Here is a 19,678-nt window from a genome sequence, read left to right as displayed (position 1 = left end):
GGAAGACATCATTCTATCCCTTAATATTGCTTGCTACAAGTATTTAATAAATATAGTTATATACATTATTTTTATTACTTTGTGTTCATGACACAGCCCAAAGAATCTGTAGTAATATTACAGAATTAAGAAAGTGTGTGCCATTTGATGAGGTACAATATAATAACCCAGCAGTATTATATGTATAATTTTCTTGGTGTTGTTACTGTTACTCTCATGATTTTTACATGTAAACACATGAACTGTTACTCTCATGAATTTTTACATGTAAACACATGAAAATCCACTCATGTCTGCTTTCCTTTTATGAATTTTCTGTAATCTACTTAGAAAATTTCCCCTCCTCACCTCATAAAGATTTTGCTTAATTATGTGTATTCATAACCAATTCTCAGTTGTGTATTCCAGAGTTTTCCACAAAAGCTTCCTAGACCTGATATCTCTGCACCTTTGTCCTATCTTCCTGTCAACTTTCTATGCACCCAGGCATGGCCTCACACTTCTGCACTTTGATGAGTTTCCTCCTCTTGTCCTGTGCCTGGATTTTCAGCAATCTTCCACTCCACACATGGAGCTGACTTCAGTGTCTAGGATGCCACCCTTCAACATACACTCTCTTTTTTCTTTCTTGTTTTGGGACACTGGTTCAAGCATTTCAGATCCCCTGGAACTGGAGTTACAGACAGTTATGATCTGCCATGTGGGCACTGAGATCTGAAGTTGGATCCTCTGAAAGAAGATCCAGTGCTCTTAACTACTAAGCAATCTCTCCAGCCCCCTACCATTCTTTAATAATAGTTACACTTCTACTTTATCTTAATACATGACTTATAATAATATTTTCTTTGATTGATGTTGGGGTACAATATGACTTTCTTAGACATAAGAAAAAATATTTTTTTTGACAGGGCAAACATAGGTTGACCTCCTTCTATTATAGAATTGTTATAAGTGCATACATATTTTAAATTAAAATATAATTCCATTATTTTCTGCATTCCAGTTCCTCCCTCCAACACCTTTCAGTCCCTCTCAAATTCATGGCCTCATTTTCTTGATTTATTATTATTACCTATATGCATAAATACATATATAAATACAACATGCTAAGAGTGCTTAATGCTGTTTCTATGTATAAGATTTCAGAGCTGATCATTTCAGATTAAGTAACCAATTAAGAGACTCATCCTTTAATGTTTGGTGTATTTATTTCATTCATTATACTTCCCTGAGGTCAATCCATTTTTAACTACATGGGTATATCTTTTGCCTCAATTTTTTTTGTTTATTTTTTTTTTAATCATCAAATACTTAGCCCAAAGTTTGTCCATGTTCTGTTCTAAGTTGTAATCATTGTTCTCTAAGGGTTTTCTAATTTCAGATGCAATTTCTTTCCTTTGTTTTATGCATGCATTACTTAGAAACAATGTTTTTAGTTCCTAGCATCTTCTTCATTAGGCTCTTGCTGTTTCTCTTCAGAGTTTGTCCCTATGGAGAAGCTCCTTACTTGTGCAGATGAAATATATGATTGTTTCTGCTCTCATCAGTTTTGTGTTCATGTTTGTAGTTTTTTGTTTTGTTTAGATGGTTTTCCCTGATGTTAAGGGTTATGCTTCTGTTAACCCATTTTTTTATTCTGTTTCCCATTGTACCTCAGTGCATGGTACCCCCTCTGGATGCTGTAGTAGATTTTAAATATTTATTTTAAACCTCTTCTCAGGTACTACATCCTCACCAGTGGGATGTGAAGGAACTTCTTCCTCCATATTTTTTTTTACCCCATTTTTAAGATAGACTTTTTTCTCACATAGTATTTCCTGATCATGGTTTCATTTACTTCTACTATTATTAGTTCTTCCCCACCTCTGCTTCCATATGGACAGAGACCTATTCATTCATACACTCTGGAGTTCCTTAAAAGAAGTTAAACTGGAAGCTGTGATATATACTCAAAGGAACTCAGGTAGACCACAGCAGGCATCCATTGTGAATGGCTTCTCAGTCTCTTTGAGTTCCTATGAGCTTTTCTTGTGTTGTTTTTAGAGGGACTTGTTTCTTTGGTGTCCGCTCTCTCCTCTTACTCTTACGCTCCTTCTGTGTTCTCTTCTACATGGTTCTCTGAGCCACCAGGGGAGAAAAATGATGGAGACATCATCACATCGAGGCCTTATTGTCCCAAGGTCTCTCACTCTGAATATTATCTGGCTGTGGGTCTCTGCATTTTTTCCCATGTGCTGAAGGAGGAAACTTTTCTGATGATGACTGAGAAAGGCAGAATCCTTGTCACTGATGAATATCCCTAACCGTGGTTTGGGTCTAGGTTATAGGCTTTCACATTTAGTCAGATGGGATACCCAAAATTTTGATCATTGTCCCTTCCTTGTTTCATATTTTACTTCTCATTCTCTTATAGCAATTGTCTGAGTGTAAGAAATAGTGGGTCATGGCAGCAGTAACAAGGAAAGGCTCACATTGGAGCCATCAGTTGTCCCTAAAATTTTGTTACAGTGTCTACATCTGGATGGTGAGCTGTGGTACACAAGGACTTCTGGGAGTTGATTGGAAGAGATCATTATTGTGCAGTGGGTTGCTTCCAAAATTCACCTTTTTGGCTATTCTAGGCTATATATTCATAAAATAGAGGTACATTGTTGAGCATTTGATGGGTCTGGAAATAGTTTTCAATAAGCCCTTCTGATTTTCACTCTTATAGTTGGAATATTGAATTACAAGTACTATCTGACTCTTCCTTTATACTTAAACTCTCTGCCTGCATAGTCTCTGCCTGCATACCAGAGAAAATCAGGAGTAACCTGCTGGAACTGTTCAGTAGCTTCAGTAGCTTCTATTGGAGCAACCTAGGCCTTGCAAAAAATAACTATTTTAACTAATTAAACATACACTGGCTAAATTTTATTTTTAATTAACTTTTCTGTCATGATTCCTCGATAAAAAGTGGTATATTGGCCCTGAAATGCCTCGGACTTTACTTTCAAAGTGATAGATTTCTACAGAGCATAGAAGAGAGGTTATTTGTTTTCACAAATCATGGATGTTCTTACATTTCAGAGTAGAAAGGAATAACATAGACAACAAAACATTAAATGGATATTTACTTCTGATTTTTAAGACCTACATCTTGAGGTACAAATCGGAATGAAATGTTGGCAGAAGACTTTGCCAAAGGCAAGGGTGCATGGAAAAGCTTTTAGAACACAAGAGAAAAAGATAATTATGGGTACTAATAGAATACAAGTGACAAGAAATAAGATGTGGTAGCATGCTCAGAGTCGAAATGTTTAAGACATTCATAGGGGGCTTGAGGAAAGAATACATTAAGGTATGGTCAACCAAAATAAAAGAAACATGAAGGGTCCTTAGGGAAATCTACTTCTTTGTAAGCTAATTTAAAACATTCTATCTATCTATCTATCTATCTATCTATCTATGTATCTATCTATCTGTCTATTATATTTATCTAAATTAAGAGGTAGTTTGAGAAAAATACTCTGTATTTATTGGTAGACAATGTTGCTCCCAAAAGACAAAGATTATTTGAAAATTTCAGTGCCAAGCATGGAATTTTTATTCAGAGAATCTCTTGAATTATATATACATTTTGACCAGTCATGAATATCTGAGGTAACCACTGCAAACTGCAAGAAATAAATAAATAAATAAAATGCTTCCCTAACCAAGGTTGCAAGCAGCACAAATATTTGATTATAAACACAGATATTTAGAATACAGTTTAATTGCAGGATCATTTAGCAAGGCACAGTCAATAGGTCTCCTACCCTAGGGCCTACAATATAATAGTGAGGCTATAGTATCAGGCACAAAATCCCTTCTGTAGAGAAAGACTCAAGTGGATTGTTACCCCTATAACTGTTATCTTATTTTTATCAGTGATACAATTTGCCAACAGGTTGATATTGTAGCATGTAGAATCCAGTCCTAGGCAAGACCATTGATAGCTTTTTTTTTTTCTCCAGAAGCCTTGCTCCAGAATACATAGCACATTCATGCAGTATATAAGCTGGCAAGCGGAGAGAAAGTTTTCATCAAGGGATTGGTTTCTCTATGTCCTGCATTCAAATTGAGTGGTGTTTTCAACAATAGGGTCTTGCCAACTAGTTATTGATAGTCACTAAGAGCAATAGTAACAATCTATGTCATTTTGCATGCCTCTAGAGCAGTGGTTCTCAGTCTTCTTAATGCTGCATCCCTTTTTCCCCCAATCATAAAATTATTTCATTGTAAATATCTGATATGCAACCCTCAAAGGGATATCAAAGCATGGGTTGAGAACCGCAGCTAGAGTATCCAAAGATCAAGGAATTTCAAGGAAGATATAATAGAAAGATGGAGAGATGGGGACATATACTTCCCTTGGCTTCCCTCAGTATTTGTCATAGCTGTCATACACATGAACTCAAAGCATCTGTGATTGCCTATACAAGACTGAGCCATTAATATCCAAGCACATAGAAGGGAAGTGCTTTCAAGGCCTCACCCCTATTGAATGCATTATTGGAAGTTGATGGGTACTAATAGAGGGAAAAATCATTAAATCTTGGGAACATGGCTGCTAGTAGGTTGCCCATGACCCAATGGATAACATAAATCCATGTGATATGGGCTACACTAATTGAACTCAGGATTATCATTGAGAACAAGAAAGAAAGAAGGACAGAAAGAAGGAAGGAAGGAAGGAAGAGAGAGTGAGGAGGTAGGGAAGGAAGGAAGGAAGGAAAAAAGGATGGAAGAAAGGAAGGGAAGAAAGAAAGGATGAAAGAAAGAAAGAAAGAACATGAACCTGGGAAGAAGAGAGGATGAGATTAGCACTACTTGAAGGGGTGGATATGACCAATATACATTGCATGATATTTTAAAAGGATAAGACAAGCAAAATAAATTTTAAATTTTCTGTATTTATATAAAAGGTTATCCCTCCTTCTATTCTAGCATTCAGTGTAGTATTTCCAATGCTTGTTTTTCCTCATAGGACATTTATTGAGCATTTTCTGTATATCAAAATTCAAGGGACTGAATATCACATTTTTTAAATACACATATATATTACTGCCATGCAACACAATCACCCAGCACTGCAGAAGAATCAAGTGATTCCCAGCTTCATTTGTGATGAGTAATTGTCTGGCTGAAGGAAACATGAATGTGTACCACTGGGAATCCAGGAGTTGGAGCTTCTAAAGCAAAGAGGTTTACTCTTTAGTAGTTTACAAAATCATACTCATTCTTCAGAAATAGTACTGAAGGCAGAAGGAATCAGAGATATGAGACTGTACCCTATATTCAGAAATCAATAAGACATAACATCTGAAATCAGTGTCAGAAATTTCTAGGACAAGGTGGTAATTTCTAATGTTCATGACTTCAAGATAGACAAGGACTCAGGTTATGACCTACCAGGAAGATAGCTGAAGTTCAGCAATAAGGAACAAGCCCAGGCTGCAAGGTGAGTCCAAAATGAACCAAGATTTACTGTAGATGTGTGGTAGGAAAGCACATGAGAAAATGTAATAGATTTACAAGGAATAAATGGATTCATAATTGTATCTGAAGTTTATTTTCAGATCCATTACATAACATATTATTTTCAGATACATAGTACACAGAGATCAGACTTCTAATTAGATGGGTTATTTGGGAACATTTTATAAAGAGAGCATGACAGCCTTCTGAATTAAAGCAAATGCAAGAGAACTATGATATAAATTATGTTATTCACTTCACTTATCATTTAAGCCAACATTGGATTGAAATACTTTCATAAGAAACTCTGTAAAAATGAAGTTCTGGATTTAGTACAACCAATTCAAGCATTTTAAGACAAGGTTCTCAAGGTTCTCTCTCTCTCTCTCTCTCTTTCTCTCTCTCTCTCTCTCTCTCATTCTCCCTCTGTGAGTGTTTGTCTGTCTTTCTCTCCATGTTTTACTTAAATCTTTTGCAAAGATAAAATTGGAGTTAGAAAGAAATCTTTGAGTTTCTAATGGAAGATTTACAGCATATAATAGGAATGAAGAGAAGACAGGAGGTCCAGCAAAAGTGCCGCTTCCTAAATTGCATGTTGTGGAGGAGTGCTTGGGGAGCTTTGAGATGGCTAGAAATAGAACTGTTCCTCAACTTTCTAGGCAGACCAGGTGCCACCCAATATAGGGACTAGGTTTTCTGTGTGCACAGCTGGCTGTGGGTGGAACAGCTACATCCACTGAAGCTGCAAATGGAAAACCAATTTCTTTGAAATTGTCGGAATGTATTCTCCACTCTCTGAACCTACTAGTTACCATCAATGCTGATTTTTTTGTTGTTGTTTTTTTAGTTTTAGTTTTGTTTTGTTGCTATTGTTTTTGTTGTTGTTGATGATGATGACGATGATGGGTTGGGTTGATTTAGAAAACTTTGAATATTCAATTTCACACTTAGAAGGTTTTGTACTTTGTGGAATATATTTATTTAACACAGAGTGGGCATATTCATTCTTAAAGAAAAGGACAGAAATCACAAGACATAAAGAATCATTGCTGAGATAGGATGGAGTAGCTCAGCCATTGGTGAGGATTTTATTCACTTTTGGTTTGAACTTGTAAAACTGGAAATTTATTCAGGCTGTCATGGATTCTTTCCCTTCACATCCTTCTCAGGAGAATAGATCAAGTTATTGTGGTCAACTTTTGAAAATCACCTGGTCTGAGTAGATGTTAAGATTTGGTCCACAGGTAAAACTGAGGTGTCTGCTTTCTCCATTGATGTCTAAATTCCTAGAAGGTTGGTTTCTTCTGTTTTTACTTCTGTCATGGACTTGGCCTGGTAGATGGGGAGGCATTATACTCTGTACACTGCAAAGCCTGAATATGTAATGGTTTGATTATGGGTTCAAATGATCTCATTGGTCTTCTCCAGTTCCTTTGTTCATGTCTTTGAAATGATTGTGTGTAATAATGCCTATTCAGAATAACCATGCTCCCTTAGTTATATGAGGTCATTAATCAGTATAAAATGAAAGCAAAAAAATATTAACAGAGCTTATTTTCACAATATTTTCATATATAAAGGTAACCTTTACCAGTAACCACATACCTCCAAACTCCCAGGCATCTCAGAAGGTAAAGGTGACCTTGAAGCAGCCGGGAGGGAGGAGGAAAATTTTTAGATGTGGAATAGTTGGGAATACTGTTTTTACTCATGTGATTTTGGTATCTCTTGACAATAGCAGTTTACATTCCATTTATTGTCATGAGATACCTGTTTCTATAAGTACCATCTCAAATATTTTCACCTTAAAATGATGTATGATGGGATATCTATGGAATTTGGCTTGTAGTGAATGTTTGTCATATAACCTGGGGTAAGACATTTTGGAGCAGTTGTTAAATTTAAAAGGAACACATTTTCATTTATAAGAGATACATATTTTGAACTTGCTAAACCTTTTTATGACCAGGCATAGCACAAATTCTAATTGTTCTTAATAATAAAAACCCAAAGATGATATTGGGGTTGAAGCAGACTATCACAGAAGCAAAGTAGCCAGCAATGCTCAGACCAAAAAGATGGCCTGGTCCTCAGATATCATCTCCAGAATTCACTGTTCCTCAAACAGCACAGTACTTCTCCAAACTCAGACTCAATGAGTTTCTGTTTCCTCCTTTTTTATATTAATCTTTCTGCCCAGCCATATACTCCTGTCTCCATTTCCCTGGAGCTGAGATTAAAAGCATATCATACCAAGTACTGGGATCTAATGTGTCATCTCTGTTTCTCTTTTAGACCAGTTCATGCTCATGTAGCTCAGGGTGTCCTTGAGCTCACAGAGATTCATTTACCTCTGTGTCCTGAGTCTTTGGGTTAAAGGTATATACCATCATGGCCTGGCCTATATAGCTATGGACTGCTTTGCACTCTGATCTCCAGTCAAGTTTTATTTGTTATATCTAAACAAAATATCACTTTCCCTTTTTTGTCTAAAATAAAAAGGTTATAGCTAATATAAGAAAAGTATACAGTAAGTACAATAACTATATACAATATAAACAGGCAATAAGTACATCAACAATGTCTAGTCCATTTTCATTTGACAAATTCAGAGAAAATACACCATATCTATCCTGTCTTGGTGAGCTCAAAATGTTGTGTCTAATTCACTTTCTATTCTAATTTGCATTACCAACTCAAAATTATCTTTGTGTCTTTCAACCATATATACTTTACATTTCTGTAGTGGATTTCTTTTCTGAGTTGGGAAAGCAAGGAAAATTATAACCATCTACTCTTCAACTTCCTCAGATACCCAAGAAGGAAATTATATTATGTGAATAAACCAAAAGTGTAAACAAGTGACTTCCAAATAATGTAAGAAATGACAAAATCAGCTAGCTGCCTGGGCAGCCACCCAAGGTTCCTCTGCAGCACTGGTTTATCCATCTTCAGCCTATATGTCTAGCATATCTGACAAACTTTTCTGTGAAGCAGGATATTCTGAAGGGCTATCATAACATTGTCCTGGCAAAGTTTGGCAGTCCTTTCATTGGACAGCATACTGTCAGCAGTGGAGAGAGGGCACTTTCTGGCCCAATGGCTTACAATTGCTACAGAGAGAGTAAACTCCATGAAGAGTTTCTTTGATGTCCATCATCTTCACTGAAGTAGAATGGTGTTACCAGAATAAGACTTGTTTCATTGTCATAAAAAAGAATCTATGTTATTAAAACATCTTAAATGCCATAACCCGTAGATCTCTGAACTATTTGAAGATGATCTGTTTATCTAAAATATATCTCTGTGTGACCTTAGAGTCACTATAGCCTATATATATAGAGTCACTATAGTTTGACTATAGCCTATATATAGTTTGAAATAACATTTAAGGAGAGAAATTTGCATTCTATTGTTAAATGAGCTGTATAGTTCCAATACTATTAACAAGATGAAAAATGTATGTTCAGTATGATTTAACAAATTAATAATCTCAAATGTATCAATTTACAAAATTTGGATACAATATACAAAAGTTTAATCCATGTAAAATATGTAAAACTAGTGGTTGCTTTTAAGAGTAAATTAAATAATCTGCCTTTTTACCTTATCATATGTTTCCACCTGCTTTCTCTTCAAAATGAGAACCCTGAATCTAATGTCCTTTGTTTAGCTTTTTTCCTGACAATTACCAATAACAATCCCCCTAAACAATGACAAATACCCATAACCTATTGAATGACCAAAAACAACCCACCCCACCTGTTGGGAATGTGGATTTTGTATTCTTAAATTTCCTTCCTGATAATTGGAGGCAATAGCATCTTTAGGGGATCCAGAAAAGCAAAATTTGGGTTAATTGTCAAATCCTAGGAGAGGTAGCTCCATCATTTTTTGTTCAGTCTCTAGCTAATATAAAAGTACAGGGCTTGGATCATCTCATCTGGACACCTCGAAATTGTGCTGAGGAGTTTATAAACCTATGCCTGTCTTTGGGTGGTATTTGTCAGGTTAGTGGTGTTATTGTAGTCCTGATAGAATTGTTGTTTTGGTGGCCCATCATCTTTTTGGAGACTTCAGAGATCACATTAGGTCAGATTATTCTTTTCCTTGGTAATTTTCTTGGTAGTTTTTTCTGGGTATTTCTCCCTTCTTCTTTGATGCTTATTTAGCCAGGGTTAGGAGATTTTCTGCATCGTGCTATTGGTAATAAATTGAGGATTTCCCTCTCAAAATGGCAAAATTTAAACAAAAGGTGAGGCAATAATTCCAATATAAGAAAAGCTCAGTGTGTAGAATCATATTCCAAAATTATTTATTTAGAAAAACCCCATTGCTGTGTAACTTTATGGCTGAAAACAATTCCTTATATAAAATATCTCCCCCAAACACTGAATTACATGTACCTACAAAATGAAAAATTGAGTATCTTCAACTATATGAAATCTGAAATCTATAATCATTCAGTGAATTGTTAACCCATTTGTTAAAAAAAGTACTCTTCCTTTTGTTGTAAGAACAATATTTGTGATATTGTGAAAATGTACATTTGTTATGTGAATTTCAACAAAAATTGTTTAATTGATAGATAGTATTGAAGATGAGCAATGTTATGCTTTAGCACACATAAACAGTAAGACACTTTTTATTTGAAGCTTTATGTTTTGAGTGAGTTTCTCAAATATGGTATAAAGTAAAGCTAGGAATTTACATAAAATAGATGTGAAGCCAGATTCAAATTCCCGATTAACAAAGTTTAAGCCAAACTGAAATAATAATAAGAAGTTGGGATTGGAGATACTGCTCAAGAATTAAAAGTATTTCTTACTCTTACAGAGGAACTATGTTTGGGTCCCACATGGTCAGTTAGTAAAAAAAAATATACAAACTCATCTAGCATTCTTACTGTAAATAGCACTGCAGAGGGGTGAAACTCCATAATTTAAAAAAATACTGTTTTACTTTTTATTAAGTTTTGTGACATCCCTCTAAATTTAATCTCACAATATTTCAAATACTTTAATCAATATATTAATATTGATATATATATATATAATATAATAAATATATATAATATAATAATATAATATAATAAATATGTTCAGGGTACATATTTAAAACTTGTAGCTATTGGCCATCCTTCTCAAGAAAACTTACTTTGGTCTCTTACAATGTACTATGAGCAGGCTCGTAATGGTGGAGTTCCTAGTAGCAAGGACCTAAGCTGAATCATTTCTGACTAGGATTGCACACTGTAACCTGTTTTTTCTTGTTTATGCCAGTCATCACTCTCCTCCAAGCCTCCCTCATTGTGGTGTACCTCAACAGGTATGCCTCAACTATTAGGCATTTTTAGTTCTTAGAACCTCCCCACTTGACATATTATGACAATCTTGATAATGCAACTTCTTCCAATTTCCAAGTCCTTATTGATCCTTACTACCTATGCTTTGACCATTTTCTTGAATAGTCCTCAAATTAGTCTGAAACTTGCATCTTGAGGTAAATGAGATAACATTTCCTTATAGCTAAGCAGTGTATCATTACTGTAACTTTTATATACTGTAAAAGCAACATTGTCAAAAAAGCAAAAAATAAAAGGAACAAAGAGAAAGAGAGACATGTAGATAGGAAGACCTATTCAGTTATGGAATACCATTGAGAAATTACTATGCCTATAGTTCAAAAAGCTTAGAACAAACTATAATTCTACTTCTCAATGGCTATAAAGATGCTTTTCATTATAATAGACCGAATACCAGAAAATCCAATTGACCTGAACAAACATGCCACAGAATTGCTCTCTGCCTACAAAATCCCTGTGTTATAAAGAAAGAGAACAGTGAACAAGTCTTCTAAAGTCAGTAGACATCTCAACTAAAAACAAATGTTAATGGGAATTTCATACATTTTTCTCTTAACAGTTAATATGATATTAACAGTTAATATGATATTCATTCATAACTTCTATCTTGAGGCTAGGAACTCAATATAGCTTCATGACACACACAGAAAACTACATGTTGCAGTCACCATTGGAAATAAAAGAATAAATATTAGGACACAATTATTATGAAGGGGTATATGTGAAAAATGGGGTGTGTGTTATGGGAGAGGATTGTCACAGCACAGAGGGAAAAAAGAGGGATAAGTTATACTAAGGATGTTTGAAAAAGCCACAAAGAATCACATTGTTTACTCAAAATTATATATATATATATATATGATGGGAGATGTCATTCTGTATATGTTTCTCATACTGGTTAATGAATAAAGCACTGTTGGCCAATAGGAAACCAAGATAGGCGGAGAGAAAACTACTCGCAACAATATGGCGCCGCAACGTGGCTAATAAGAACTTCCACTTAAAATTTAACAAAAGCTTAAAAAAGCGTTTTAGAAACAAAAGAACAGAGACAAGCAAGGTTTCTTGGTAGCAGCATTTTTCTCAGTTGGACTCTGTTTTGCTAGATTCAAGCAGAGATTTGCGTGGCTCCTTTAAGGGAGGTTTCCTGACTCAGCATAAGCGGCAAAAATACTGCACGGCTTTTAAGAAACTCTGCTAACAATTTATTGGTGTGTATCAGAGCTGGCAATGGCAGTGACCATATCTCCAAGCTGACAGCATGCTGCTGGATGGCAGCATAGACCAAGGCATTGAGCATAGCTCTCAGCTGGCAGTAAAAATACCTGCCTCCATTTTGGATAGATCACAGCAAATACAACTATGACTTTCATTTTAGCAATGTTGTTGCTTACCAGATAAAGACTCATGGAAAGAAAAAGATAAAGATTTACAGTAAAGACAGATTCAGATTAAGAAAAACTGCTAAAGGTTTACTGTGTGTTTTAAAATATATGTAGGCTTAAATAAAATGGTTTTAAAAAGACAAGAGAGGAACTGGGTGTGGTGGCACACACCTTTAATCCCAGCACTCGGGAGACAGAAGGAAGCAGATCTCTGTGATTTCAAAGTAAACCTGGTATGCAGAGTAAATTCCAGGAAAATTAAGAGTTACACAGAGAAATCCTGTCTCAAAAAATAAAAAATAAAAAGTAAAAGAAACAGAGTAATAATAAAGCCAATAATAAAGATGAAAAGCTCAGAGAGAATCTGGTTACTGTATGGTGTTATATTGTCTTTGTATCTTTTGACTGCTGAGGAAATAACAACTGTTAAAACAAATGGTGCTGGATCAATCCAATTTATATATTTTAAAAATGCTTTGACTCAAAAATTTAAGGTCAAGGACAAGTTACTGGGGAAAAGGATTTCTATTTTTGTTTCCACAGAAAATAAAAAGCTGTGGATTCCTTCCAGACTAATGTGGTTTGATCAAGCCAGGCCCCCTGAAACAGAGTCGCTGGTGATCCAACATTCAAAACAGCTTGGTCAAAGCAGCCTCGCAGACTACAACCAGGATTTCTGCATCTTCTAAGGATTCCCCCATGACAGCACCCTTTACCAGCAGGAAGTAGTTTGGAAAGAATGATGCCCAAATTCCCAAATATTGTTTATGAATGTTTGTTCTCATTTAAATGGGGTTGGTTATAAGTGGTTAATGATCACAATTCTTTTTATAGGTAAAAGGAGGATTATGGTATAGATATGAATACTTTGTTTTGGAATGGATTTTCATTTATTAATATAATTTAAGGTCAGTTTTGTGATATGTATATTTCTTCTCTTGTTTAGGCATTGTGTTTATATAGCTCATTTAAATATAATGTATAATTTAGTACAGATTATAGATAGTTACCTATGATAGTCAAAATTTAGAGTTAAGTTACTTAGGTTTTCAAGATGTATTTGAGATGGTTAGGCATTCTTAAAACCTTTCAAAGACCTACAGAATATGGCATTTAAAATCCTTTAGGGTTTTTCTTGACAGTGAGACATAACTGCTCCTGGCTATGCCACCTGCCTCCGAAAGGAAGATGGACCTTGAAGAAATGTGTTATAAAGTTACTTCCAATATGGCAAGACTAGCCATTTGGACGAGGTACTGCTCTTGTCTGGACTGTTTGACTTTATGCTGTATAAACTGGACATGCACGACCCACAGAAACGTGACTGCTGATTCAAGATGGACATTGCTACAGAGTTCCTGCTTCATGGAAGAGTCTGCCAGACAATCTGCAGGACACAGAGAAAAGTGACTGACAAGCTGCCAATACAAGAAGACAGTTTAAAATTTCCTGCTTTGCTGAGGTGTCTGACAGACACACTATGGCCTATAGGCTGAAGATGGAACATTACCGAAGAACTTCGGGTGACTGACTAGGCAGTGAGTTGTCTCTGTCATTTCTAGAGTTTATATACTATCCTTCTGTGGTCTTTGAAGGAGTTGAAGACAGATAGTTATGGTTATAGTTTTCCTTAGTTAGGATTAAAGACAAGTCCAAGGACTTTAGACTCACAAAGATAGATGATGAAATATTTTCTTAAATCTTACTAAATGTTAATGGACTAAATATTGTTAACTGTGATTCTTATTTGATAACTGTTGTATGATATATTTTGCTATGTTAAGGTTAAAACCCTTCTTTTTATTTAGACAGAAAAGAGGAGATGATGAGAGATGTCATTCTGTATATGTTTCTCATACTGGTTAATGAATAAAGCACTGTTGGCCAATAGGAAAGGAAGATAGGAGGGACTAGGAGACAAGGAGGAAATAGGAAGTAGGAAGGAGGAGCCAAGATGGAGAATTTGGAGAGAATAGAACCGCTAGCCGCCTCTCGCTGGTAAGACCGCGTGGAAATACATAGAAATGGGTTAATAATTAAGACAGAGCTAGCCGATAGGAAACTAGTAACTGGTCAACAGCATAATATCAAATACAGAGTCTCAGGGCATTAATTGGGGCTGGAGCAGCAGCAGGACAAGACCAGTCAGCGGGCAGAAAAACCCATACTCGTTACATATATATATATATATGTATCAGACTACAATGTTCCTATTAGTTATGTAACAAAACTCCCAATGCCTCACATCAAAAACTGTTCTTTGAGTTGTTGATCAGAAGAGTCAAAGAGGCCCCAAAAGGAACATAGGCTAATGTCATTGCACTTGATTGGTAGCTATAAGAAGATAGTAAAACCCTATTGCTGAAGTTGCTTAACACTTAAGACCGGGACTTGGAGTAATCCATCTGGATCTTACCTGGAACCCTCCTCCCTGAGGATTACATCTCATAGTAGCTGCCACAATATTCTTATACAACTGTAATACCTATAAACAACAGTAACCAGATTAACAGTTAAATAATAATTCCTAAAACCATAATTGTACCAATTATAGCTTGGAGGTAAGGAGGAAAATCATGTCTGTACTATAAACTTAGCCAATATGGAACTTAGAAGATTACCTACTACTACCACTTTCTTCACACAGTATAATAATCAACAACATGCTAAATATGTATTCTTTGATCCACACATTGCCCTTCTTCAGAAAAGCTTCCTTATACATGACTGATCAAAATATACAGGACAATGAATACACTTACAACACAACTTAGACCCATAAGATTTAGAAACATTGCAGAAGAGGGGTAAGGAGACTGTAAGACCTAGGGGACCAAGATATTTGCTGAGATGCATCTATATCTAGATAGATAGATAGATAGATAGATAGATAGATAGATAGATAGACAGACAGAGAGATAAGAGACAGAATAGTGAAGGTGTATAGAAGGGGGTAGACAGGGATCTTGTAATAGTTTAGGATAAATGTGATCAAAATATTTCTGTATTTAAGTTTTTATAAATTAATTGATTATATTATTTTTAATTTATTATTTTACATGTCAATCCCAGTTCTCTCTCCCGCCTCCCTTTTACCCTCTCTGCCCCTTCGCATGCACTCTGAACACCCTCCCCTCCCATCCCCCCACCCCAATTCCACATGTAGGGCAATGCCATCCAGGTCAGGTCATGTAGATCTGTCATGTCATTTGCAGTAGGGACTAGGACTTCTCTCCTGCCTCTAGGTTAAGAGAGTATCCCTCCATGGGGGATGTGCCCACAAGGTCCTTTTGTGCACCAGGAATACATCCTGGTCCTACTGTCTGAGGTCCCTTACACTGCTCAGTCCTTCTGGCTGAGACCCATATTCAGGAGGTCCTGAGTCAGTCCCATGCTGGATTCCCAGCTATCAGTCTGGGAGCCCGTTAGGGCCTCCTTGTTCAGGTCAGCTGTCTCTATGTGTTTCTGCAACCTGGTCTTATCCTCTCCCTCTGCATCTGGATTCTAGTTAGGCTCAGTATTTAAGTATGGGTGTTTCCATCTGCTTCCAACAGGTATTAGATGAGGGCTCCATGGATAAGTTAGTTGTTGATCTCATTATCAGCGAAGGGCATTTATGGTAGCCTTTCCACAGATGCTCAAATTGTTAGTTGGTGGCAGTCTTGTAGGTCTCTAGACCTTTCTTTAGGTTCAGTTTTCTCTTCAAACCAATAATGGCGCCCTTTTTTATGTTCTCTCTCTCTCTGTCTCTCTCCTGTCTTCTATTCCTACCCTAACTCAATCTTCCTAATCACACATGCTTTCCTCTCCTCCTCCTCTATTTCTCCTACTTCTCTCTCCATTCACTCCCCCCCCCACTTCCCCTGTGCTCTGGGGAACTAGTCCTTTCCCCCTTCTTGAGGGACTTTATATGAATCTCTTAGAATACACCTTGTATCCTAGTTCCTCTGGTGGTGTGAATTATAAGCTGATGATCCTTTGCTCTAGGTCTAAACGCCATATATGAGCGAGTACATACCATGTTCCTATTTTGTGACTAGGTTACCTCATTCAGGATGGTTTCTTCAAGTGTCATCCACTTGCCTGCAAATTTCAAGATACGATTATTTTTTATTTCTGCAGAGTAGTGTTCCATTGTGTAGATGTGCCACATCTTCTTTATTCATTCTTCAATTGAGGGGCATCTAGGTTGCTTCCAGGTTCTTGCTATTACTAATAATGCTGCTATGAACATAGTTGAGCAGATGTCTTTGTTGCATGGATGTGGATCATTTGGCTATATGCCTAAGAGAGGGATTGCCGGGTCCTGTGGTAAACTAATTCCCATTTTCCTGAGGAACCCCCATACTGATCCCCAAAATAGCTGTATGAGTTTGCACTTCCAGCAGCAGTTCCCACCAGCAGTGGAGGAGTCTCAAACAATGGAAGTATTTTACAATTCTGTATCAAACATTTTTTGAAAGTGAATATTATTATGTGAAAACACAAACCCGAAAGAATTGTACAAGAAAGTATATCACTTCTTACCCCAATGCTTTAAAACAATTATACTCAGATATTATTTATTAATTTATTTGGTTGTGTGTGGGAGTGTGCATGTGCATAATATAGCATATTATAGAAATTATAGACTCACTTTGAGGAGTACTCATTCTACTGTATGGGTCCCAGGGGTGTAACTTGGCTGTTTCTCTGGTGCTTTTGAAAGAGGCTCATATTCTCTTTCTTAATGTTGAGGACACATAGCTAAATCCAATATATTTTAAGCAAATGTAACTATTTCTTCTCAGTTTACTTACTTCTCTGCATCAAAAAGCACTTAGGCTATCTGTCTTGAGTGCCTCATTGACTCTGTCTTCATTTAATCAGAGTTAAGCTTGTCTGGGGGAATACTGATATACAGAGTACTTGTCCTATGTTCTTCATCTTGCTCAAATAAAACAAGTACACTTTCAGTGACAAAGTCAACTGCAGTTATTAAACACAGAGTAGAAAGCCTACTAGATGAAATTGTGAATGCAGAACTTACGAGGCCATATCTGAAATACAGACCAGTCCACAAGTATCTCCTTGCTTCCCTGCAGCTTCTTTCTGTCTCTGTAGGAAGGCAGGAGGGTAGGTAGGAATTTTAACAAGTCATGAATTTTTCTGGAGTTTTCAAAAGCCATACTACATTCCCTATAATAGAGTGACTCTTCTGTAATGCCCTTCAACACTCTTTCTACCCCTGAAAGGAAAGAGGAGAAATCTCCTGATGGGAAATGTCATTCTGTAAATATATTTCTCTTATTGGTTAATAAATTAAGCACGGTTGGACAATAGGAAAGCTATATAGTGGGACTAGGAGACTAGGAGAATGCTAGAGGTATAGTAGGGAGATTCAAGATGTAGGATCATGAGAGAAGAAGTCTGGACACTCTCTCTCGTAAGATAATACCACATGAAAAGACTTAGAATAATAAAGAGGGAGCCATTATAGGATGGATTGAAGAGAAAACTGAACCTAAAGAAATGTCCAGAGACATACAAGACTGACTACAACTAACAATTTGAGCAACAATGGAAAGGCTACCATAAATGCCCTTCGCTGATAATGAGATCAACAACTAACTTATCCACCATCATGGAGCCCTCATCTACTACCTGTTGGAAACAGAAGCAAACACCCTCAACTAAATATTGAGCCTAACTACAATCCAGATGCAGAGCAGAAGGACAAGACCAGGCTGCAGAAACACATAGAGACAGCTGAACTGAACAAGGAGGAGCTAACAGGCCCCCAGACTGATAGCTGGGAATCCAGCATGGGACTGACTTAGACCCCCTGAACATGGGTCTCAGTTAGAAGGACTAAGCAGTCTAAGGGACCTCAGAGAGTGGAACCAGGATGTATTCCTGGTGCACAAAAGGACCTTGCGGGCACATCCCCCATGGAGGGATACTCTGTTAATCTAAAGACAGGAGAGAAGTCCTAGTCTCTACTTCAAATGACTTGATAGATTTATATGACACCCCTGGATGGCATCATCCTACATGTGGAGTGGGGAGCGAGATAGGAGGGGAAGGAGGTCAGGGTGCATGTAAGGCAGGAGAGAGGGAAAAATGGAGAGAGGGAGGAAGGGAGGGAAGGAGGGAGAGGGAACTGGGATCGATATGTAAAATAAAAATAGAAAAATAAAAAAAATAGAAATGGGTTAATATTTAACAAAAAGCTAGCCAATAAGACATGCTAGTAGCTGGCCAACAGCTACTCTGTGTGTTATTTGGGGCTGATGCGACTCTGGGACCAGACTGGCAAGCAAACTGCTCTTAACTATCTCCCCCTAATCAACTATGCTTTCCTTTCCAAGAGTACCAATCTGAAAAGAAGGATATGTATGGTGAATTACTCATGCTAAAGATAGTGCAGCCATCTTCCTTCATTCCCCCAATAGACAAATACTTTTGTTTCCTGTCAAAGATTATGATTTTATATACTGGTTTACATCAATGATTTTCACTTTCTACAAGTGATTTTGATTTCTTTTACAGGAAGGCAAGAATTGAAGTATTTTTTATTAGCTGTCTAAACATGTCAGTTTAAATGGGCTTTGGAGAACCCGGGTATATATGTTCCTGGTAGAAACAAGGTTGCTGAAAGGATTTCAGGAGATCACAGAAAGGAGGCCTCTTCACACTTACACATGCAGGCTAAAGACTGTGAGTAAATGACAGCAAAATGTACTAGAATGATAGCAGAACAGTCTTCATTAAAAGCATCAGAAGGAAAGCATACTAACATAATAAGTAAAAGAGGCTTTCTGTCATATAACATGAGAGATGAGAATAAGCTGGTGTTGCAAACTACAGACATAGAAACAAATAATGGAACACATCGGATAGTTTCACACTACATTGAATCTAAAATGTTATTTCCCTCCATTGGCTGTGTCTGTCACATCATCCATTTGCTATGTGAGAAGCACCATGTTTTCTATAATTCCTTTGTAAAAGCTGACATCATGGGCTTTTTTCAGAGATTGTTAGCATATCTGAGATGAACACAAATTCAAAGTTCATAACAATTACTTTAAAAACTAGTAATCAGAAGGGTCCAAGGGCAATTTCTGCAGAAATCAAAATCCTTGGAAATTAAAGAAAGTTTCTTGGCTTAACCATGTCTTTAGATAATTGTGGTTAATTCATGTACTGGGAATTATAATTTTAGTTTGTCTTCCTTGGATGCTTGTGAGTGTGGATGCATGTGTTCTATCTCTCCACTGCAAGACATTGCTTTGCTATCTTTCTCCTTCCTCCTTGATGATCAAATAAGGGCTATGCCATATGAGTGGTCTCATTAGAGTCTGTTTATATAATTAGTGACGGGAACTTCCAAATGTGCTTTTTATCAATGTTGGGTGCTGGAGATCATATTTGTTTATCTACTTTG

This window comes from Phodopus roborovskii, unplaced genomic scaffold, assembly GCF_943737965.1.
Source record: "Phodopus roborovskii unplaced genomic scaffold, PHOROB, whole genome shotgun sequence".
NCBI lineage: Eukaryota > Metazoa > Chordata > Mammalia > Rodentia > Cricetidae > Phodopus > Phodopus roborovskii.
The sequence above is the reverse complement of the archived record's forward strand: the minus strand, read 5'-3'. Positions refer to the sequence as shown.